Source organism: Acomys minous (genome assembly GCF_964271855.1).
Source record: "Acomys minous genome assembly, chromosome: 2".
Classification (NCBI taxonomy): domain Eukaryota; kingdom Metazoa; phylum Chordata; class Mammalia; order Rodentia; family Muridae; genus Acomys; species Acomys minous.
The window spans coordinates 69,975,189-69,999,835 of record NC_140484.1 but is presented as its reverse complement, the minus strand read 5'-3'; the positions used below and the strand labels follow the sequence as shown (position 1 = coordinate 69,999,835).

Below are 24,647 nucleotides of genomic sequence, written 5' to 3'. Positions count from 1 at the left end.
GGCTCTACGGAAACGAGTGGCAAATAGATGACTGTAGACGCATGGGAAGGCGTGTCCTCCCATCACATGACCATTCGTTCTCTCCCTCTCTGCCCAGTTGTAAATAAAATGAAATGAAAACACAAAAGACTCAACCATTGCAATTAGTGATTGAACCTAATGGGTCTGGTTGGTGCTTGTTTTGTGAACCACTTGCAATGGTGCGAGTGTGAGATGTCCCCTCAGGCTCATGCGTTTGCGGAGTTGGTGGTGGAGGTTCTCTTTTGGAAAATTGTTGGACTTTTTGGGCATAGGGACGAGCTGGAGGCTGTAAAGTCACAGGGGTGAGTCTTTTTTTTGGGGGGGGGTGCGGTTTCGAGACAGGGTTTCTCTGTGTAGCCTTGGATGTCCTGGACTCACTTTGTAGACCAGGCTGGCCTCGAACTCACAGTGATCCACCTGCCTCTGCCTCCCAAGTGCTGGGATTACAGGTGTGCACCACCACGCCCAGTACAGGGATGAGTCTTATGGCCTATAGGGTGTCTCATTTCTGGCTGACTCTTTCCTTATCTACTAAGACCTGTGCAGGTAGCCTCCTTCTCCCACCACTGTGGATGGGGTCCCTGTGGGCATCCCTCCACACTGCGATGGTGTCCTGCCAAACCACGAGCCAAAGAAAATCCTTTCTTCAGTTGCCTATGTCAGGAACAGGGTCAGAGCGATGAGAAAAGAAGAGACTCACCATTCTAGTCTAGCCTTGTCCCTAGCGTCCTAGGAGATCTTTCTCAACAGACCATCACGTACATTTCTCGCTGTATCTACAGTCGTGTGAGTCCTAGGAGTAACAATATGAATTGCAGATCTGATCCTTGGCATTGTTAGACAGTATGTGCTATTTTAAATCAGGCTACTCAGATGTGCCCCATGTCACCTTTGTGACTGTGTGTGCGTGTGTGTGTGTGTGTGTGTGTGTGTGTGTGTGTGTGTGTGTGTGTAACCTGGTATCAAACTATGAAAGTAAACCATATTTACAGGGATTCCCATTGTGTTCCAGAAAAAAATCGAAGACCCTCAATTACTAAAGAAATTGAAGTGAGAGGAAAATAAGGATATGAAAATGTTGATAAAGTAAGGTGACCATATAAAGCCCCCAGGTATGGCCCCCAAAACATGCCTATAAGCTTCCTGTCCTTCAGACCACAGGAATAAACAAGATATAAGAAGATTAAGCATAAACTTATGTCCTGGAAAAGCATAGCTGTTCTTGCTATAAGATCGCTGGCAAATTTCTCTTGTGGGTCTTTAATAGGAAGCTCAGTGTGGTGCCAAAAATAACATCCTCAAAGACAGTCATATAGGACATATAATACCATATAGCAATGAGTTTCACAAGGTTGTTTCTTACAGTATATTTTTTTCAATGTAGGTCAAGAATATAGTGAAAAACAGTTTAGTAAAAACTTACATTAGAAGCAAAATAATGGTTTGAATTTTCTCTTCAATTGTCTGACGGATTTTAAAAGTTACATTTAAAGTGAAAGGAAAGACTGGGCGGCAGGTTCTCTAGGCGCTTTCCCATCAAAGCTGTTTCTTGCAGATAAGTAAGAGTTGCTATTAATAGCTACAGGCTAGCTTCAAATTTGATATCTGTCTTCAGACACATAGCTCCACCACATAACAGACCAGGGTTAAAAGTCATCCCCTCAGGCTAGAGGAGGAGTGGGCATCCTTTACCACCTCAGGGAAATCTCATCAAGACCCATGCCCGGATGAGGGCTGGCCCTCCTGTCCACACAGGCAGCTCAGAGCAGTCCCTACCAGCAACACTTACATTTTCCTTAGAAGGCAGTCTTGTTCTGGTCCAGTGTATGGACAGATAAAGGGTTAAAAGCTTAAAGTTTAAAACTCATCTGAGCTAGGGAGATGCTTAATCAGATTCTTCACTGAGGTCCGGACACCATACCAAGAGTCCCTGACAGAGATGAGTCCTTGCCTTCATGGAGTTAGCTGATTTCTGGTGAGTGGAAGATGCTGAAAAACACACAAGTGATTGAATAAGCAAGGAGATGGTAAGTTGTGCTAAGTGCCGGGGGGAACGGCAGGGCGAGCGAGGAGGTCATTGCGTATGGGGAGGAGGGCTGGCCATCTTGAATAGGAAGAGAAAATGAGGTTATGACCTACAGGAGATACTGACCTTGCAGAGGTCCAGACAAAGATCCTTCCAGATGGAAGCAAAGGCAGCTGGGATGGAAGGGACTGGGAAGAGGGACAGACTGTAAGATGATGAGGCGATAAGACGTGGTTGGCCACCAGGAGTCTTGGTTGCTTTTGAAAGTTGGATATTTATATTCTTATAATAATATAGCTGTCAAGTATCTCTTGAAGCAGTTAGTGAGTTCACTCTCTGGGTTGGTTAATATAAAAACTTACAATAAAGCTGGAGCTAGGTGTGGTGGCGCACGTTTGTAATCCCAACTCTCTAGGAGGTAGAGGCAGGTGGATCTCTATGTGTTCGAGAGCAGCCTGGTCTAAAAAGTGAGTCCAGGACAACCACAGCTACATAGAGAAACCCTGTGTGGAAAAACAAAACAAAACAAAACAAAACAAGCAAACAGCTCATGGTATCATTGAGGTTTTTATGGTAAATGAGTTACATCTCAAATTGAACATTGTTAAGGAGAAGGGTCATAGCTCAGTAGTCGGTGTGGCTACATCCTCAGATGTTGTATAAGAAATGATTTTGATAATTATAAAAATAGCTAGGCTAAAAAAAAAAAGTTGGGCCAAGCATGGTGGTGTACACCTGTAATCCTAGCACTTTGGAGTCTGATGGAGGAGAATTTTGAGTTTAAGGCCAACCTACATAGCAAGACCTTATTTCAAATCAAAACAAAACAGAACAGCAAAAGAGGCTAAATACCGCTTATACACTGGAGGAGCTCATTAGTCCTTCTGAATGCTAACCTCTAACCTCTAACCTCTGGCCTCTAACCTCTAGCCTCTAGCATGGCATGTTTATCATGACCTTGCTGTTTGATAGTATCAGTGGTTTGTTCTGATGCTTCCTCATATGTAAGGGTCTGTGTGAATGAGAAATTCCATCCTTAAAAAAAATCTTTTAATGTGTGTGGGTGTTTTGCCTGCATGTATGTCTGGGTGACATGTGCATGCAGTGCCCAAGGTGGCCAGAAGAAGGAGGTGGGTCCCTTGGGACTAGAGCTAAAGATGGTTGAGAGCTACCATGTGGGTGGTAGGATTTGAACCAGGTTCCTCTTAAAAGAGTACCCAGTGCTCTTAACCATTGATTCCCCAGCCCCGCCTTTAATTTTTAAAAAAATGTTCATAGGTGTTTTACCTGCCTGTATGTCTATGTGAGGCTGTCAGATCCTTTGGCACTGGAGTTACAGACATGTGTGGGCTGCCATATGGGAGGTAGGAACTGAAGCCAGGTCCGCTAAAGCAATAGCCAGTGCTCTTAACCACCGAACAATCTCCCTAATGAGAAATTCCATCTTTTACTTTTTCTTCAGGGTTGTTATGTGGGGTTTCAGCCATGCTACACGAGGTATGAAATCAAAGGTAAGTTAAAATTAAAATAAGGTGTGGGGAGAGAATTACTGAAAAAGACCTACTCTTTTTAATTGCAATTCTTGCCAGTCTTGATTATTGGTGATGATGAAGCAAAGGACCTAGAACTGGCATTGTGGTGTTTCCAAGAGATCTGTTCTTTAGACTTATATGTGTTGCCTTCTGACTGTCTGGGGCTGCTCCAGGTGCAGTCAGAAGAGGTAAGAGCAGACTGGTGTGTGGGTAGGAACCTCAGTGTTTACGTCTCTGTCGATTACAAGCCTCTCCTTATAAGGCTTATAGAGAAATATGTGAGTGGACACAGGTGATAGGACTTGTCCTAAGCCTCAAAGAGATCTGTTGGACTGTTCAATGGTTTCCTTTACCCAGCTGACATGACGGTGCCATGCCCATGGTGAAAAGGGAGTGGGATGGAGGAAGCATGCCAAAAGAGCCGAGGAGAAACGACAGGATAGGCAGAGCCCTGCTAACCTCAGTCTTTCTTGGGAGGCATTTTCTACAAGGGGCATCCCTTCACACACACACACACACACACACACACACACACGCACACACACACACACACATGCACACACAGAGAGAGAGAGAGACAGAGACAGAGACAGAGACAGAGACACAGAGACAGAGACAGAGACACACAGAGAGACACAGAGAGATACACAGAGGGACACAGAGAGATACACAGACACACACACAGACAGAATATAAATAATCCTGACACTTAACACTTTGCTTTCCTTCCAAAGGGACTGTCATTCCTTTCTGTGCACAACTGGCTTCAGAAATCCTTGTAACTGAACGCAATGGGTTCACATCTTAATTAAGTGCAAAGTCAAAATAAGCAAAGCCAAGAAATGAAGGAGCCTTACCTGAATAAAGGGACCATGAGAGTTTTATTTGGGGGAGCCAACATATTTATTTAGGAATTTTTGGGGTGAATACATTCCTAAGCATGCTCAGCTCAAGGTCAGAGTTCAAGAAGGAAAGGTAAGATGGGGAAATACAATTTTGGGTATGTTTGGCTCAATGCTGTAGCACTGTTCAGTGGATAAACTGGAGGGTAGGGACACTTTGGGGCATGACTCAGCTTGCAGATGGGGACACATCTGGTTATGTTCAGCCATGTCCTAACTTTGTAGCTGGACAAAAGGAAAGGGCACTTTGAAGCGATGGTAACATAGGAGTTTGCCTCTAAAAGCACCTGTCTTATTGAGTGGTTATACCCTTACAGTTTCCCCAAAACACGCGGGAACAAGTTTTCCACTTTCTTCTTGCATTGCTATTTTGTTTAGCAAACACTTCTCACTGGGGATTAAACAAAGGCAATCTTCATCCAAGAGCAGTTAGCGACCAAAGAAGCCAAAAGAGCAGCTAGAATGCTGTTGTTGGACAGGAGTCTGCTCTGCCAACCAATATCTTCAGCAACTTCCAACCCCTCAGCAACATACAAAATATCTTCTATGAGTGGCCGGTGAAAGCACCATTGATCACTGACCTGGGTGAGCTGGCTGAGTTTCTGGCAAGATGGCAGAACTGGGATGTTGCTGTGATGCAGTCCATATGTTCTGACCTTTCACTCCCTCAGACGGTGCTGATTGAGATGTCTCCCTCAACCTTTCCTGTGTTCTAAGATGGCTAACTAGACACAACCATTCTCCTCTTCACTGCTGTAGTGTATTCCAGACTAGGACCATCTCTGATAGTGGAGATGGGCTCTTATGGCACAGAAGCAATAGGAAAGACCAAGCCAAGTACTGTGAACAAGACAGTCCAGGTGCCTTTCCTGGGTCTTTAGCTCCTAAAAAGGAAGATGACACTTCTCAGAGGTGACTTTATGAAGGAAGCAGCTTCTACTGATGGCTGTCAAGCTAATGCTAGCCACAGGTATAGTTTCAAATGATGTTTTCCTTTTGGTGTGCAAACATCCCAGTCTTGAGGTTTGGGAAGCCACCTTGGGAACCTGGGAACCATCGAACTAATCTGACAGCTGGCACAGTTGCCTTACATAAATGTCCTGGCTTACTGGCTTGGTCTGGGCCCATGATAAGGCAGGCCCAAGCAGAGTTTGACCCAAGGATTAAGGCAGCAAAGGAGACAGGCACATAGAGATGTCAGCCTTGTGTCCCATTTTTATCACCCACTAACACCTTGTAGAGCAAATGCAGTCTTCAACTCCCTACAAAGTAGCTATAGCATGCAGCAGAGGCATCATCTACAGCAGTTAGTGGGGGGCTCATAACGAGCTGCCCTGCCGTGTGATGTCCAGCACTAGGCAGCTTTCAACCAGCTAAGAGAAAGTCCTGTGATTTTTGCCCTGACAGATTGCCTGACATCTGAGCTGACTCAGGGACCACAAGAGACATCTCACAGTAACAATTCTCCTCGTGTCTGTTTACTCTCTATGTTTCAAGGGACTTGGGGGCATGTTAGAAGTCATTGTATGTGTGACAATTGAGTCCTGCTTCAAGCTACTTCATATTGTGTAAAACTGTTTTGTTTGTTTGTTTTTTAGGTTGCATCTTGCCTTGAAAAGCCCATTTTATAATCAGCATTTGACTTCATTTGAGAAAATACAGGCAGGGTCATTCTCTACCTTCTGTACAAAAGAGAACATACCAAACACACAAGCCAAGAAAGGGTTTAGCTTGCTCATTTGCGCTCCTCAAACAGGCCATACTGTCGTAGTTAATTTATCAGTATTGCCTAATAATTGCCCACATTGGGCACCACTTGCTGTTGTTAAATTATCAGTTTAACCTAATAATGTTTATTATTTGGCCTATACTTACTATTTTGGCAATATTTTCGAATCCGCTAGCAATCAGTCAAGACACAGACACCTGTTCTATTTTAAAATAGCCTTAGTTGACCTGGGGCAGGGCAGACATTAATCCTCTAAACTACTTCCCATAGTGGGGCAGGTATTTCATGCTTTTAATAATTTCTATCAAGCTACCTCCCATCCATAATCCCATGTACTTCCTAATGTTCTTCATCTGGGCCAAATCCCCATCCACACCGGCTATGTGCTTCTCCTCCACCTAACCCATGATGGTGCAATCTCCTTCTCTCTCTTTTGGTCTCTCTTCCTCTGAAGATTCTCTCTGTCTCCCCAAGCTCAGGAACCTTAGCCACACCTATCCCATTTGCCCTGCCCAGGTGTGATGACTTTTTATTAATTGGCATCAAAATATATCAGACTAACCCCCAACACCATACTGTGATGACCCCTATCAATCTGGTATGTGTGTTAAGGGACTAACAGGGACAAAATGCCCAACAGTCCCAGTGGTCCCCATTGCTAACACGAGCTGCTCAAATGGCCACCCATCCATCTAGCTGCCAATCGGGACTTACCATCCACCCATCTGTCCTCTCGTTTGTCATTCTTTTGGGCCTGCCTTTAACTCCTATAGACTTTAAGATCCTATACCTCATTTGGATAGCCCAGTGATTCCCCAAGACTCTACTTAGTTCTGTCCTGGGGGTGTGGTTAGAATGTGACCGGCACCCTCCACTCAGGTCCTTAAAAGCTCACTTAGCCATCTGCAGTGGCTTCTATACATCTGTATTGATCCCCAATGTCTTCCTCTAGTAAGGCCTATTTGGTACCCCTTGAACTCAACTGCAGCCCCTTTAATCCTTTGTGGCCACTATGTACACACACACACACACACACACACACACACACACACACACACATGCACACACACACACACTGTTGTATATGTGATCTGATAGTTAACATTAGGAATTCAAATTGGAATAAAATAAAATACTCTGTGTTTGCCTTAGCCAGCTATCAGGGGAAATTGAGACTCCTGTGCAAATTGTAACCAACAAAGCCAATGTAGTTTATGAATTTATTTATCAATAAATTCTGGTATTGTGGGAGGACTTAACTGTCTGCCTATAATTTCTGACACAATGCACTCACAACAGTGCCTGCCTTGAGCCCCACAGGTGTTATGTTCACCTCATCACAAGGGGCTCTGAGTCCGCCAACCTTTTGGCCTTATCTGGTGTTTTGGGATGGAGCTGTTGGGCAAATACAGGGATGCAGTCAGAAGAAAACACACATCATGTTAAAGGTTAAGGGTCAAGAGCTTGCCTGCCTTTTGCGCCCCTGTAGTGGTCTCATCTCTATCCTCCTCATGGTCTTCAGAGGAACTGAAGGCATTTTACTGGAGAACGGTGTCCCTAGAGAGCCACAGGCGGCCTGTGCTTTCTTTGAGTCACTCCTCACTAATGGACAGCGTCTTTGTGGCCAACGCTTAAATAAAGTCACCCCTGGGGTTGGTGCAGTTATTCTGTCTTTTCCCGCTAGACAGGATCAGCAGGACCTGGCATGGGTGGAGGACAGCGGGGTTTGGGTGGTCAGGGAGGAATTGCAGCCTCACATCACTAGGCAACAAACTAGGAGCAAGCGTCCTGGGCTAGGAAGCCACTAGCATGTGATGAGCACCCAGATCAGGGATGGGACACTAATCAAAAGGAGTTTCCTCCTCAAAGAGTCTAAGTGGTATTTGAGTCATATGAAATATGAGTCAAGGCTGGAGCGTTCTCCATAGAGCTGCACTTAAGGCGAACATCTGGCTGGAATGGGATTCCAAATCAGTTGGTTCAAAGTTAGGTGCAGATGCAGCATTGAGATGACTCCAGTGAGTATGATTTTCAGCTTTGAACCTGGTGCCTGGTAGACGGCAACTTTACAACTCACTGATGTCATTTTTAGGTGGAAGGACCTATGCTTCCTACTGTCCAGGACAACCTCAGGACAGTTGGACTGTTTCTATTGGAGGAGAAAGACTGTTCATTAACAACGGACTGTCTCAAAGACTGGGGTTTTTTACAACAAAGGGTCATTTTGGGGTGATGGAGATGGCTTATATTGGAATATGGGAGACTGTACTCAGGGGCTTCTCCACTGTTGCTGCTCCTGGTAATTCACCTGAGCACGGAGCTCTGGTGAACACAAACACGGTTATCAATTACTTTTCTGGTTTTTCCAACTCTTAAGTTTATGGGTCATCTCTGAAATGTGTAAATTGTGTGTGTGTGTGCTGCATGTGTGTGCGTGCACATGTGCGTGTGGGTGCACATGCATATGGAGGTCAGAGGTTGAGCACAGCGTCTTCTGCAGTTATTCTTTGTCTCATTTTGTTAGTCTCTCAGTAAACCGGGAGCTCACCTGTTCAGCTAGGCTGGCGAGCCAGTGAGCTTCAGAGACCTGCTGCCTTCATCTCCTCAGTGCCGATGGCGGCTTTACCACGTTCAGCTTTTTGGGTAGATGCTGGAGATCTGAACCCAGGACCTCATGCTTGGGCAGCGAGCACTTAACAACTGAGCCGTCTCCCAGCCCCCTTTCCCCCTTTTTTGAGACAGGGTTTCATATAGCCCAGGATGTAGGTGAGGATGACTGTAAACTTCGGATTATTCTGTCTCTACCTCTAGAGTGCTACGTTTATGGGTGGATGGGCTCTATTATGCCTGGAATATATATTACATAATATATAATGTTCTCCAGAAACTCAGTTCTAGCACCTGCGTTATCTTCAAGAAAATGATTCCTTTGTTTTCAAATATAAAGTGATTATACTCTTTCCCCTATGCTGCTTTCCTTACAAAACCATCTTCATAATTAGCATCACTTTAGAGTGGAATGGAGGTGATTATGGCTAACTTCACAGTTCTGTCCCCTGTAATAGCTTTAGCCAACGATCGCATCTCTAAGTTCGTAGGTACAGCAAATTCCAGTTCTTTTGGGATAAAGGGTGTTCCGATTCTTCCCATCTCTGAGTCCCCATCTCATCAGGGCAAAGCCTCTAGGGAAACTCAGAAAGCTGTGGTCCAGCGTCGCCTCCTTCCTGAGGAGTGGTGCAGCTGGGGTAATTTTTCAGAGCATGCCAAAATGCAAGGAATTGGAGTGTCCTCATGTGACACCAGTAAGACAGCTGAAAGCCACAGCTCCATGCTTCTTAAACTGGAGGAACAGGCTTGCCTCTTGTACATCCGACTGAAAAAGGGCACAGGCCTCGGGGATGATGAACTCAAAGCTTTGGCTTGCCTGGCTCAGACTAGCACAGGGGTTTCAAGTGTGCTCACTGGCTTCCATAATCCTAGGCTCCGGCTCTCCTTCAGAGCTCAACCCTAACACAGCAGTTCCTTTGGAATTTTCCATTAGTCTCTCCCTTTTGCCTTTCTGCCCTCCACCGCCATTTTGATCCATCTAAGTGGTTAAGATATTAATAGCTAAATAGTTCTTTAGATTTTACAGCCTCTGTGTGTGTGTGTGTGTGTGTGTGTGTGTATGTATGTGGGGTGTGTGTGTGTGTGTGTGTTTGTGTTTCTGGCTCCAAGAGTTTTTGTTTTTTGAGACAAGGTTTCTCTGTGCAGTCCTGGCTGTCCTGAACTCACTTTGTAGACCAGGCTGGCCTCAAACTCACAGAAATCCACCTGCCTCTGCCTCCTGAGTGCTGGGATTAAAGGTGTTGTGCCACCATGCCTGGCTTTTTTAAAAAATAGGTTTATTTCTTTATTATGTATAGTGTTGTGCCTGCATGCCAAAAGAGGGCACCGGATGTCACCATAGATGGTGTGAGACACCATGTAGTCACTGGGAATTGAACTCACGACTGTTGGAAAAGTAGCCCGTGCTCTTAACCTCTGAGCCATCCTCTCTAGCCCGACTTTGTAGTTTTTTTTTTTTAAAACAATGCTTTCATTAATTCTTTGAGAATTTCATACATGTACACAATATGTTTTGATTGGATTCACCATCAGTCCTTGTTTCAGATTCACCTCTGTCTTCTTTCCACCTCCTCCCAATTTTATGTACTTTTTTTGTTTCAAATAACCCACTAAGTCCAATTTGTGCTACTCATAATCACAGAGGTGGAGCTATCAGTTGGAGTGTAGTCAGCCCACCATGGCCACACTTTTAAAGAAAACTGTCTATTCCTCCCTGAGACCCCATGAACTATCAGTAGCGTATTAAATCATGGGCCTTCCTTCGTCCATATTGGAGTGTTGACTGTCCTTTCCTTTCCTTCCTTTCCTTCCTCCCTCCCTCCCTTCCTTCCTTCCTTCCTTTCTTTTTTGAGACAAGGCTAAAAACCTGTTTGGCCTAGAACTCACTATGTAGGCCAGGCTGGCCTTGATCTCACAGAGATCCACCTGTCTCTGCCTTCTGAATGCTGGGATTAAAAGCAAGTCCCGCCACACCTGGTTTAGCTTTCTTGATACAATGCTGAAAGTGCTTGCACACACCGTGTCGTATACTTCCCATAAACTTATTTGCATTTTTGCATTTGCAAAAAAACCAGATTTTTTTTTCTTTTTTTACTAACCTTATAAGAGGAAACTGAAGTGAAGAGGGAGTGAGTCCTGCCCAAGCCTGACTCAGGTGCAAAGCTGGACTGGAACCCGAGTCTCTCTGACTCCACATTCCATGGCGAATGTCTTTATTGGTGCCTACAGTTGGACTGTGGAGTTAAGGTCCAGTGATACGTATGTGTCTGCTATTTCAGTGGTGGGGAAGTAGCTTTATCTAAGGCAAAGGGCAATTAAAAAGCTTCTTTATAGGTTCTGTGCTGGATGTAACAGCAGGAGCAAAGTCAGAGATCCTGCTCCATGGCAGGAGTTGGGAGGGGAATGCTCTAAGGCCCACCGTTTCCATACTTAAACAGGATGGGACTCACCTGAAGCCTCATGGGAATGCGTGCCATTAGGTGATTAGCCCAAACCCACAGAGTTTGTGAGGCTTTGCCTTGGATAAGGACCTACAATCTGCCTCACTAAGTTTCTAGCCACTGTCAACACTGTAGGGCTTTGAAGACTACCCAGCAAGACAACGTACTGGGCTATAGGATGTGCTGGTGACTTTTAATGAGCAATTCGATAGAACCTAGGAATCACCTGGAAAGAGAGCCTCAGTGAAGGATTGCCTAAGTCAGGGTGGCCTGTGGGCAAGTCTGTGGGGCATTGTCCACTGCTTTAATTGATGTGAGAAAGCCCACCCTAAATGTGGGTGGCACCTTCTGGTGGGGAGCCTGATAAGTGGATGTGGAGGATGGGAGCCTTTTGCCTGTTTTGCTCCCTTGGACTTTCAGGCTTGCTGGCCAGTGCATCTACTCTGTCTCTTCGGAGGGTGATTCCTTTGCTGATAATAGAACCAGCTTCTTTGGGCTTCGTTGGAATGGAGAACAGTGAGTCTCTAAGAACCCTCTGGGCCTTTGGCACCAGACCGGGACTGTTGGGCATTTGGCTTCATGAGATGAGCACAAATTCAGTTCTTGACCTCTCTGGTGCAGGACAGCCATTGACAGGCTACTTCAACTATATCAGTTGAGCAAATCCAACAACTTTTCTTTTAGATTGTATTATTTTCTAGAGACTCCTGACTAATACACAAGGTGCTCTGGAAACCAGTGACTTGGACAATTGGCTTTAGTGGAGGGACTGGGCAAGACCCAGTATTGATGGAGAAAAGGCTGACAGTAGGAATATGGAGCAAAGCCATTCTTATTAATTTTAAGGAGATAATTTCATTAGATTTATCTTTACATTTTGTTGGGTTGTGGTCAAACCTAGCATATGCTAGGCAAGTGGTCTACTTCTGAGCTACCTGGCCCAATAGCTTTCTAAAAAGAGTTGTGTTTAACCACAGGACTCTTCAGGTAACATGAATCACAGAAAAAGGGATCTTTCAGTGGTAGATCCAATCACTTGGTCTTAGTATAACCTCTTCCTGTCTCCACATACTCTATTGTAAGACTTTGGGTTTCTTCCATAAAGGCAGGGCACATTTCCTTCCCCTTGACCTTGGTTTATCTATATGCCTTCCTTTGTCACCAACAATGGGGCAGAAGTCAGAGTGTCATGTCCATGCCAAGGGCAAGTATGTTGTAATATTTTCCACTTCTTGGCCTCAGTCATGAGAAGGCTATGCCTAGAGTGGGCCACTGGTCCAAGGAGCATGAGAGACTAGCCGAGCTTGAATGAGCATAGTCACCTGCTTATGGCTTGTTACCTTTCCGAAATGAAATGTGCCCTAGAGGTTTATGTGCTGGACCACTGTTCTCCAACTGCTGGTGCTGCTTGACAACATTGCAGATGGGGCCTGGCTGGAGGAAGAGGCTTATTGGGGAAAAGGCCTTGAGGGTTATTGACTGGCTATGCTTCTGCCTGGGTTCCTGGGGCTCCTGAGTCCCAGCTGTACACTCTGTCATCCACGTATTCTCTTCCAATATACACCATGCCTTTTCAAGCCACAAACAAGCTCAAGTGCACTCTTGTTGCCATCCGAAATTTTGTCACAGCTACTGCAGCTACTGTAGCCCCACATCTGTGAGAAGGAACCGGCTGTTGTTTCTCTACTGAGTTTTGGGATGGTCTGTTTACTCTACAGCGGTTTACTAAGTCCTCCTCTTTAAAGAGCGTAACCTTTTGAATGGGTGTCTTAGGATGCTTAGTCAAAACATCAGACTCATTGCTCATCCTTCTTTGTATGAAGAGTCACAACAGGCGAGACCTGCTGTGCTTGCAGAGTTGGTGATGGTCGGCAAAGCGCCACGTACACCTCTAGACAGTTCTTTTAGAAGAGTGTCAGCTGCAGCCGCTGGGATTTTTTTTTTCCCTATCGTCCTCTATGGTTTCCTTGATTGCAGCTCAGAGTCCCATCCCCGGCTGGGGCTTATTGTTTTTGAAGGCTCTAACAAGCCCGCATTATGCTGTCAGCTCATTGATTAAGAGCATCTTCAGGATGAGGGAAGATCGTTGTTATGGAAATTGCCTCACTCCCATCTCTTTCTCCCAATAAACAGGGGAGAAGTGAGCACCTGAGGTGAGAGAGGAGCAGAGCTGTTAAACCAAGCCATAAATTCAGGCCTAATGATGGTTCACAATTTACAAAACAGTGCACCTTAATTTGTCATAAATATTACTCAGTTGATTTACCCATGATTTGTATTCTGTTGCTGATTTGAGAGATGGGAATTTTACATTTTCCGGGAGCCCATTTTGATTCCTAGGAGAGGCAGCAGAGGGCTCATCGGAGCTATTGGACAACAAGGTTTATTGTGGAAGCTAAAAGACCTTGATGTGATCTGTGGTCTGTTTTTTTTTTTTTAATTAAAGAGGACACCATAAGAACATGGTCCATAGATTCAGCTAAACAGTCTCACAGGGGCTTACAGAGACTGAAGCAACAGTCACAGAGTCTATATGGGTCTGAGCTAGGTCCTCTGTATCTATATTATGGTGTGTAGGTTGATGTTCCTGTGGGGCTCCTAAGAGTGGGAGCAGGGGATGTCTCTTACTCTTTTGCCTGCTCATGGGACCCCTTTTTCTCCCACCAGATTGCCTCATCCAGCCTTGATGTGAGGGTTTGTTGTAACGCGTTACGCCATGTTTGGTTTGATATCTCTGTGAGGCCTGCTCTTTTCTGAAGGGAAACAGAGGGGGAGTGGATCTAGGGGGAGAGAAAGGGGTTATATATGTGGACACATGGAGGAGCAGAGGGAGGGGGACTGCACTTGGGATGTGATGTATGAGAGAAGAATTAAAAAGTGCACGAAAGTGTGTACGTGTGTATCTGCGGTGTGGGTTTGTACACGTGAATACAGGTGCTGCTGGCATCCAGAAGAGGGCGTTGGATCTCCTGGAGCTGGAGTTATAGGTGGCTTGTGCGCAGCAGACATGGCTGTTCACATCAGAACTGGGGTCCTCTCAACCACTGGGGCCACTTCTCCAGCCCTATCAGCGCTGGGCTTGTTGCTAGTCTCTGATCCCTGCTGTTTTGCTTGAGTGCGGCAATCCTGCTTCGGAGGCCTGAATGAAGCTGAGTCACGGGCCAGGTCCTCTTGGGTGTCCCTGTATTTAAGAGGCTGTGTGTCTCACTGTGCAAGCTGCTCTTCATAGGTTCCTGTGGTATAAACAGGAATGTGCATTTGTCTTTCTCCTTAGTTTTTGTCATAGAACGCCTACACTTCTTGGAATGGCTACAATGACCAATGTCCTCTGTGTTCTCATAAGGTGACTTGTGGCTGGGGGTCCTGGTGGCTTCTGGGTGAAGGTTGGTCACTAGCAGGACCAAAACATGATGGGAGAAGGTCTGACACTTCCAGTACTCTCTACTCTCCTATACTTTTAAGAAGAGTAAAGTGAGCTGGGCGAGATGGCGCACGCCTCTAATCCCAGCCCTCAGGAAGGCAGAGGCAGGTGGGTCGCTGTGAGTTCGAGGCCAGCCTGGTCTACAAAGCAAGACCAGGACATCCAAGGCCACACAGAGAAACCCTGTCTTGAAAAAAACAAAACAAAACAAAACAAACAGAACAAAACAAAGCAAAACAAAAAGAGTAAAGTGGCTGTGGGTTGAGTTTAATCACTGGTGGTTTAATTAATTATATTTACCTGATAAAACCTCCACTAAAAATTCTGAGAAATGGAGTTTAGACATGACGGTGTCTAGAAAAGCAGTAACTCCAGGGAAGGGATGAAAACGCCATGTTCTTTCTCCAGGACCCTGTCTGTACCTCCCTTCCATTTGCCTGTGGCCATCCTGTGTCTCTTTCAATTAACTAGTAAACATCGGTGAGATGTCTTCTGAGTGAGCTGAAGGAATAAATTATTTAACCCAAGGAGGGCTCGTGAAAAACCCCAACCGGTAGCTAATTTGTAGAGATGGGCGGGCAACCTGGGGACCAACACCTAGGACTGTTGCCTGAGCCAGGACAGACATGGGGGACTGAACTGTGTGTGCTCTGCTGGTAACTTTGGGTAGATAGTGGGAGAATTGAACTAAGTCTCAGGATCTCCAGTTAAGAAGAGGGACCAACCCCAAATCTGGCACCTGAAAGTATTAAAATGGAAATCGCATGCATTGTCCATCGGAACCTTCCCTAGCTACCATTCACTTCCTCCAACTGTGCCCTTCTGCTCCGTCTGTGGATATTCCAGAACACACAATTAAAAAAAGATTTCTTTTGAAAAATTCATGCAGATATCATCAGCCCTAGTGCCTCCTACCTCACCTCCTTCCAATTTCATGCCCTCTATCTTTTTCCTTGTTATTGATGCCTCCTGAATCCAATTAGTCCTGCCTATTCGTGCTCGGGTGTGGGTCCACCCACTGCAGCACAGACAGCCTCCTAACAGCCATGTCCTCAAAGGACATGACTCTCCCTCCCATAATAACTACCCACTTTTCTTGTCTTTTAAACATGCTAGTGCTTTAAAAATTATAATGTGGACTAAAATTGCCTGGGTGACTTGCTAAGTCACACATCCCAGTCTTATCCCACACATTCCGAGTCTGGCATGAGATGGGCCCAAGTCTTTGTATCCCAAATGAGGGAGTTCCCAGTCAGGGCTGATGCTCCTGGCCTGGAGCCCTTACTTAGTTCCCTACTGCTCAGTTCTCCGAGCCGTTTTCTTTCCGTTCTTTCCCAAGGCTTGTCTATCTTTGGGGTCCACGTCTACCATTGCTTTTCTTTCAGAAGACTCAGTTGGTCTCCTCTCAGCAAATTTGGAGGTAAGAGTCCCAAGGAAAGTTCTCTTCTCTGTAAGAGGGGAACATTGGTTGTTTTTATTCTAGAAAAGAAGACACTTGTATAGACAGGGTTAACCTTGTCCCAACAAAGAATTGAGTGTTGACCTAGGTGAGTGCCTGCTGGGTAAGGCATGTTTACCTGGGGGCCTTGGGCTATACCTGGTAGTTTGTATGGAGTGTGTCTTTGTTTATTGAGCTGCAGCAGTAAAGCACCTCAGGCTGACTTTTTAACAGTAGACACTCCTTGCCTACAGTCTGGGGCCTGGAACATCCAAGATCAGGGCATTAGCAGATTGGAAGACTGGGGAGTCTTGTCTGCTACAAGGGTGGTACTTGTGTCCTCATGTGTCAGAAACGATGGAAAGACTCTCGCAAACCTCCTTTACAACAGGCAGTAATCTCAGGTCTGAAGAAGAGTCTTGCTAAAAGCCATGCCTCTTAATACTATTGTACTGGGGATTAAGTTTCAATGTATAAGTTTTGGGGTGACAAACACTCAGACCATAACACAGTGTGACTTATTTATCTACTTGTCTAATCTTGAGACAGGTTTTCACTATGTAGTCCAGTCTGGCCTTGAACTTGCTGCATGGTCCTGACTGGATTTGACTTCATGATTCTCTGACTTTAGCTTCTGAAATGCTTGGAACTGCAGGTGTGCGTCACCACACTTGGCCCCAGTGTCATTAATGATGTCAGCTTCAGGTTACACAGTATTAGCTTGACTTCTGGAGCTGCTGGGGATGAAGGTAAGCCACACAGGTGTGAATACAACTGAGTTCCACTGACTCCCCAGACTCAGGAGTTTTCCAGTTCATGTGGTACCTCTCACGACCCAGCCTTGCCACACTGGCAGGCCGGCTGGAGGCTCCGTGCCTGGCCTCTCTCCTGGCCTCTACCCTGGTTCGCTTGCTTTTGGTTAACGCTAACCTCGTCCTCTCACTTTAGAAGACTATAACCGTGCAGACAGCGACATCTCTGGGGTCCTTGAAACTGCGTGGCAGAGTTAAGCCTGAGAGCATGCTTAGAGACGAGCGTGGGACATTAGATCATCAAAAGGCAACCCTTGATGGCTGGCGCTGAGGAGAGGACGTGGTTTCCCAGGTGTCCGGTGGGAGAAGCCAGCGTGGGAGGGAAGCTGCTGCTGCTGCTGCTGGGGTTTGCATTTGGAGGAGAGAGGACTTGCATTATGGTTTAAAGGATAGGTGAGGATGAAAGAGTAAAAAAAAAAAAAAAAACCTCTAAAGTCTTATTTATCTAAGAATGGTTTGGAGACACACAAGATTATAAAGAAAAGATGGAAATGAATTCAAATTCTAAAAGCCACTATTGATTTAATGTTATTGAATTTTCTTTTGGTCGTTATATGAGCATACAATTGCTTTTAGTTTTTTTTTTAATATGGAAAATTCCATCCGTAATGAACCCTACCTATGCATCATGAAGTTATTAACTTATGGTAAATCCTATTGCCTTTTCCCCTTTATTACCCTAGTCTCCTGAGCTATTTTGAAGTGAACTCAGACGTAGTTTAGTTTCATTTGTAAACATTTCATTTTAATACATTGTCTGTCTGTCTGTCTGTCTGTCTGTCTGTCTGTCTGCATGTATGTATGTATGTAAATATGATGTATTTATTTGTGTGTCCACATGTCAAACACAGTAAGAGGACAGGCTGCTGGGCTTGGGTCTCTTCCTCAAGCCCGTGGTTCCTGGGGATTGAGTTCAGGCTGTCAGGAGACAAGCGCCGGTACGCATGGAGCCACCATGTTGGTCCTCATTTGGAAACATTTTAGTAAGAATCACTAAGAGGTAATAGCTGCACTTCTGACTGCGCACAGCATCATCACTGTCTCCCCCAGCTTAGCAAAAACATCTTCACTTACAGGGTATCCAGCCTGCCTTGTTCTGTAAATTAATTTTTTTTAGATATAAATTGTTTGACTCAAGATCCATTTAAGGCCCGTACCTATCATCTGGGTTATATGCCTTTTAAATCTCTCCTTTAAATCAGGGTTAGGATGCCAGGGAGATGATAGCCCCAGTCAGAAGAGTACTTGCCTTGAGAACCTGAGGAGCTCACTCAGATCCCAAGAACACGTGTGAAAACAGCTGAGGGTGCTTGCACACACCTATAGTTCCCCCCCAACCCCACCCCACCCGGAGGGATCCTGCTTCAGACTATCAAGGATTGGAGGAGAACAGCATCTTAAGAACTGGACTCTATACACATGAGCTCACATGAACATATGTACCCAAATACACACATGCATCTGTGCACACACAGACACACATATACATACAAACAAAGAGAAACCATACCCAGTGTGATAAAACCACCCATTTTAGGTGATCAGTCTATGTGTGCTGTCACACCATCCCCATCAAGATGGAGAGTATTTCTATCAGTCTCACGCATTCTCTTGAGACTCTAAGATTGAGCACTGATCTTCCAGAGGGCCTGAGTTTTGTTCCTAGTACCCATTTTGGGCTGTTTACAAACTCCCAGTGACTCTAGCTCCAGGGAATCTTCTTCAGGACTCTATGGGGACAGGCGTGTGCACGCACGCGCACACACACACACACACACACACACACACACACACACACACTCACTTCCCCACATATACATCAATTTAAAAACTAAAATAAACCGAACAATAACAACAAAGTGCTCTATCTCACCTCCCTCCGTGGCTCTGATGATCCCCAGGTAGTTTTGTCACTGTCATTTGGATATTTTTCTTCAGTGAATTTCTCAAATCCTTGGCACTCTGGCCTGACCTTTCCATCCTTTGCGCTGTCCAGGCTGTCAGGGTTAGCCTTACCTGTCTGCAGTCTTTTGGGCGGGATAACCTTGGATCTGTTTCCATAGTAACCTTAAGTCGGTGTGCTATTTTCCAGTTACTTATTTTTTGCAGTCCTTTGATGGCCCTTCTTGTCTTCCTGTGCTAGGTGGAAAACTGCTTTGACCTGCCTCATGCAGTGGGGATATGGACAAGAAATAGTTTTTCTTTCTTTCAGACATTGGCTCCAGCCACACTTTGTCAATTTCCTTTCTTGTCCCTTAATAACATAAAACCAACTTGCAAACATTTTCTTACTTTCTGCCTTTCCAGTTCCAGTGTGGAGCTCAAATCTACAGTGGGTGGAACTCTTTCTCCTCCTCTACTCTGTGAGCCGAATCCCAGGTCCACAGTCTGTGTGTATCTTGGGGATTTATTCTTCTGCTTTCCCAGTCCGGTTCTTCTGGGCTTGGGAGTGGGGTGGGGGCGGGGAGGAGCAGTGAAAACAGATATGCTGCAGCTGACTGCCCATGAGGGAAGGAAAGGGACTCGCCTCTGCCCTTCTTGGTAAGAAGTGTCCTGTGTGGAGGTGACTCCTGGGATTGAGGGGCTTCCTGGGGAACCCTGAGCACATCAGGCTCCTGTGACACTATGCTGGCCTAGACATGGTGGCTAAGGGGTGTGTGTGTGTGTGTGTGTGTGTGTGTGTGTGTGTGTGTGTCTGAGAGACAGAGACAGAGAGAGACATAGAGACAGAGACAGGGAGACAGAGATGGGGAGAGACCATGAGGGAGAAGCAAGCATAATTGCTCATAGGAAACTTGTGGTCTCAACATAAGGGCAAGACCTTGCCTTTGAGTAACAGAAAAGAAGTGGTTTCCCCAAAGAAAAAGCTATGACCTCCATTAAAACTCTACATCTCATTTGCTCCCACAAGAACTCTACTGTTCTGGCAAGCTGTAGTGAGCAAAAAGGGATTTTGATTTCTGTGGCCTGAAGTGGTCTCTCTGTGCGTTGAGACCATCCTTTCTTTGTCCCATGAAGGTTGTGGTGGGGGAAAGGATTGGATTTTTGTGGAAACCACGAAAGCTTGACACTTGTCTCATGATGGCATTACAGCAAATCCTAATCGCTCCCTGGACTTATTTCTAGAGTTGACTGATGATGGCTTTAACCCTTTCCTGCCTCTGAGATCCCCCGTGATTCTCATCTTTCTAGTTTACCTCACACAGTGGGCCAGACAGACACGTCTAAGCTGCTTCCTTTTTGTCAGGCTGTTGTTAAATGAAAGATGAGGAGCCAGCGCAGCCAGGTGTGTGAGCCGCGGGTTCATCTCTTCTCTCCCTTAAATAAATTATCTTGAGATCCTTCAATGCCAGGAACACATTTAATGAAGGAATTTGTCCAGATGGTGGAAGTTAGGGGGTTTCACATGGAAACATTTTAAAATTATAATTGCAAAACCACGCACAGCTTTCAGCTGACACTTTAGGGAGTTTACAGAGGAGATGCCTGTCGGTCTGCAGCCAGGCGTCGCAGCCTCTAGGTTTGATTGTCTCAGAAAAGGCATAATGACTACTGAAAGGCACTAATTGCCCGCAGTTTGTCTTTCTGGAAGAGGGTAGGCCATTTGTTCTACCCTGTAGACTCTTTTAAAGACAATTTAAGGTACACGAGAAAACAATCACATATTGCTCTAATCTCGGTGGCATTTGCAAATTGTTTTCTCTCTGTCAAAGGGCATCTTGAATAAAATTTTTTTTGGCATTTAAAGTCCTCCAGTGAAAGCAGTAAAATATTGTGGAAGAGAGTGGGCCAGGTTTGATTTAGGGTTTATCAAGCTTCTTCAAGGCTTGTTGTGAGCAGCCTTCTCTCATGAGCTTCCTTTACAGTGTACAGGGAAGCTGGGACTAAAGCTCTCACAGCAATGGACGATGAATGCAGATGTTAAGGAATTTACCTGAGTGAGGGAAAAAAGAATTTACCTGAGCACTAAGTGCTTATAAACTGAGGTAGTGCCAGGGCTGTGTGGTGCTTAGTGGTAGAGTATTTGCCTAGTACAAGTGCGCTTGTGGGTTCAGTCTCGGCCCTGCAAGGTGAGGACAAGGCAGGGGCAAGGGGAGGGAAAGGTGGGGGCAAGGCAAGCCCAGGGAATCTTTCTCTGTGTATATAATGTCTCTGTGTGTTTGCATATGTGTGTGCCTGTGTATATGCATGTATGTATTTGTGTATATTTCTCTGTATTTGTGTATATATGTGTTTGTGTGCATATGTGTTTATATGTATGTAGGTCGTGTATGAATGTGTGCATATGTATGTGTGTATGTGTTTGTGTTTTTGTATAAGAGTATTTTTTGCGTGTTTGTGAGTTAGTATATTACATGTTTTGAAAGGGTTCTACTATCTCACCATGCTTTCTAATTTCTTAATGCTATTTAAGTTTTGCTTTTTGTATATTTAGCTTTTATCCAGTTGTGCTACTGATTTTTTGGTTCTAATAGTTTTTTGAGTTGATGTTTGAGAACAAAAAATCTGTAAATTATAACCTAGAACCCCAGTGTTGAACACTGATGAGGAGTAGTGACAGCAGTACCTTCTATGATGTGAACTTTATACTGTATCTTCTTAAATGAAGGCTTTTCTTTTCTTTTCTTTCTCTCTTTCTTTCTTTCTTTCTTTCTTTCTTAACCTTAACCACTTCAATTTTAATTGCTCTTGTGTAGTGAAGGGATGAAATCACAAATCTGAATTATCCTTTGGACAACAATAACAACAACAAAAACAATAATTAGACAAAATAAGGCATTCTTCAATATCAACAAATTTGAAATATTACATATATAGAAAATGAAGGCTTTTCTATTGGCATATATTATGTGTTTTACCAAATTTAGGATTAAAATTTTATTTTATTTTATTTTTTATACATAAATACAATACACTACATTCAGCAAGAAGAACCACAAGACAATCAGGAATTATATAAATGTTACATTCATAGTGTTTTGGTTATTTGATTTTGGCAACCTTGAAGAAAACATCTTTCTTATCTTGATAAGTCTGAAATTCTGAATATAAATCAATATCTATCATATCTCATCTCTATTAACTTAAAACATCTATCTAGACCTAAAAACATCTTATCCCCTAAACAACTAAGCTTAATTGTAAAGCTAAATTATCTGGTCTTCAACCCCATCAGAGACTTGAGAAGGAATAAAACTTAATTACCTGAGTAAACCAGAGGCACAAGTTAGCAACTTCCAAAATGAAAAAATGACAAAGACAATTTACCGCATGAACAGTCACCCAAAACTCTCTCTAACATTACAGCATCATCTTCAGCCTTCTGGCCTAGTATATCTGACAGACATATGAGTGAGGTAGGACTTTCTTACCCTGTCTTGGCAGAGTTTGGCCATCAACTCTGCCTGCATCCAAGCATTCCCATTTTTAGGCAGAATTCTGTCTGTGGCAGAAACAAGGACATTTTGCCTAGTGGCATCTCCATAATGAAGTTCTTTGATGCTCATGATCTTCTTTGAGGAAGGCTGGGTGTTGCCAAGAGTTAACATGTCTTGTTGTCAAAGAATCTTTAAGATAGTAACATCTTTAAATGCCAGATTCTGTAGGTCTCTGAAGCTTTTGAAGACCTTATCTATTTTTACCTTATCTATCTGTTAAACTTAGGATATATAATCTTGTGATAGAAATAGACTAGTAAATGACATGACCAGGATTTGATCAACTAACAATTAGTTTGTTACTTAACTATCATAAACTGCCTGCAATAGCACTTTCAAAGTATTGGAAGTAAACCTTGTATTATAATTGAGTTATATGGATATAATACCTATATATATAATGCATGTGAAGCATAATATTAAATTTGAATTCTATACCAATGTATCAAAATTAAACTTATTTTGCATCAATATATAAAAATCTATACCTATGAATTAAAAATAACCTTTTTTTGTGAGTAATAATTAAAGCTTTAAGTTGAGCAGTAGATTCAATAATCTACTTTCTGTCTTATCATCCCTCATATTTCTAAATTCCCCCTTCTTTCTTTTCAACCCCTAGCTCTGTACCTATGAAAGATAAAGGAAAAGAGAGACATCCATGAGTCCAACTCATTTTTTCTCTGAATAAGGCCAATACTAACTTATGACCAGCTCCCACTGAAAACAATCATCTGTAACCCAAAAGAGCTACAGAAGGTTTCTTCTGATTTGGGGCAAATAATACCCTTGTAGGGGCCCAAATAAAATGGGGGAAAATGGTTAAACAAGCCAGGAATAGTATTTGTGGCTCAGTTTCTAAATGTTGAGAAATTCCAGGCTAAATAGAAGTCCTATGTGGGACAGTCTAGAACGCTGGACTAATTGGGATCAGAAGTTTTCTTCGAAGCCGTCCTGGGAGCTGTCTTGTTCTGATGAGGAACAGCACCTGAAGCGCTTGGGGCTGGAACATGAAGGATGCAGGAGGTCAGAGACCAGCATGCTGTGAGGAATGAATCCTGTCAGGTCTGATCCAGTGTCAGCATCCAGTTCTTTTTTTTTTTTTTTTATGAAAACATATAATTTCTCACAAGAATTATGTAATCCTAAAATTATAAGCGTATGAGGTGTGTGGGATGCACAGAACAATTAAGGCTAGTTCTCAACTCTTTAGGATTAATTTTTGTTTAATTATACGCTGTTTTCTGCTACTGACCAAAATCGATGTTAAATTTTTCTTTAACCGATTGCTATGGTGAATTGCATTGATAGAGTTCCTCATATCAAACCATTTTAAAATATAAAATCATTCTAAGATTCCTGTAATAAGTCCAACTCACTCATTGTATGTCAGAAATATACTTTTAGAGGTATGTTGTGTCATGCCTGCAATTTCAGCATTTTGGGTGTTGAAGCCAGAGAATTGCAGGTTCAAAACCAGCTTGGGGCCCATAGCAAGATCCTATCTCAAAAACAAAGAAATAAACAAACAATTGGGGTTAGCTATAATAAAACTACATTATATGCACATATAACAATGTCATAAGGAAACCCATGGTATTTAATTAACATCTGTTAATTAAATAATAAAGGCTGTCTTTTAACTCAAGATGATACCTTTTCAAAATTTAGGAAAAAAACTCTTTTACCTCCTCTTGTACTCTGCCTGATATGAAAATATGGGAACAAGTTGGTGTAAAACGGATAACCAGGTCCCTCTCTGGGAGGCTTATATTTTTGTGGTAAGCGGAAGCCGCCGAGCATCACCTCCAGTCTCCCAATAATTCTATCAGTCAGGGCTTGATCTCTTTTGGAGGCCATTGTGATTTCTAGCTTCATAGGCTCATTTTCAAAGACCCTACACTTGGTTTTCATTAGAATATGTAATTTCAAACAGAAAAAGGAGTTGTCTCAGTTACTTTCCTATTGCTGTAGTAAGAGACCACATCCGAGGCAACTAATAGAAGAAAGAGTTTATTGGGGGCTTTCAGCTTCTGGGATGAAGGGAAGCAAGGTAGCAGGCAGGCCTGACGCAGGAGCAGTAGCTAAGAGCTGACATCTGATCTGTAAACACAAGGTGGGGAGAGAGAGCGAACAGCCAGTGGATTTTTGAAACCTCAAAGCCTGCCCCCAGTGACGTACCTCCCACAAGGCCACACCTCTTAATCCTTCTCAAATAATTCCACAACTGGCAAGCAAGCATTAAACATATGAGCCGCCGGGGGGCCATCCTCACTGTGA

The 24,647-nt window shown here is 44.0% G+C and overlaps 1 long non-coding RNA gene across 1 annotated transcript in view; it reads left to right on the top strand.

Annotated features, from left to right (window-relative positions):
• Nucleotides 1–24,647, top strand: part of LOC311582642 — a 95,665-nt gene that overhangs the window by 40,493 nt on the left and 30,525 nt on the right. The window lies entirely within an intron of this gene.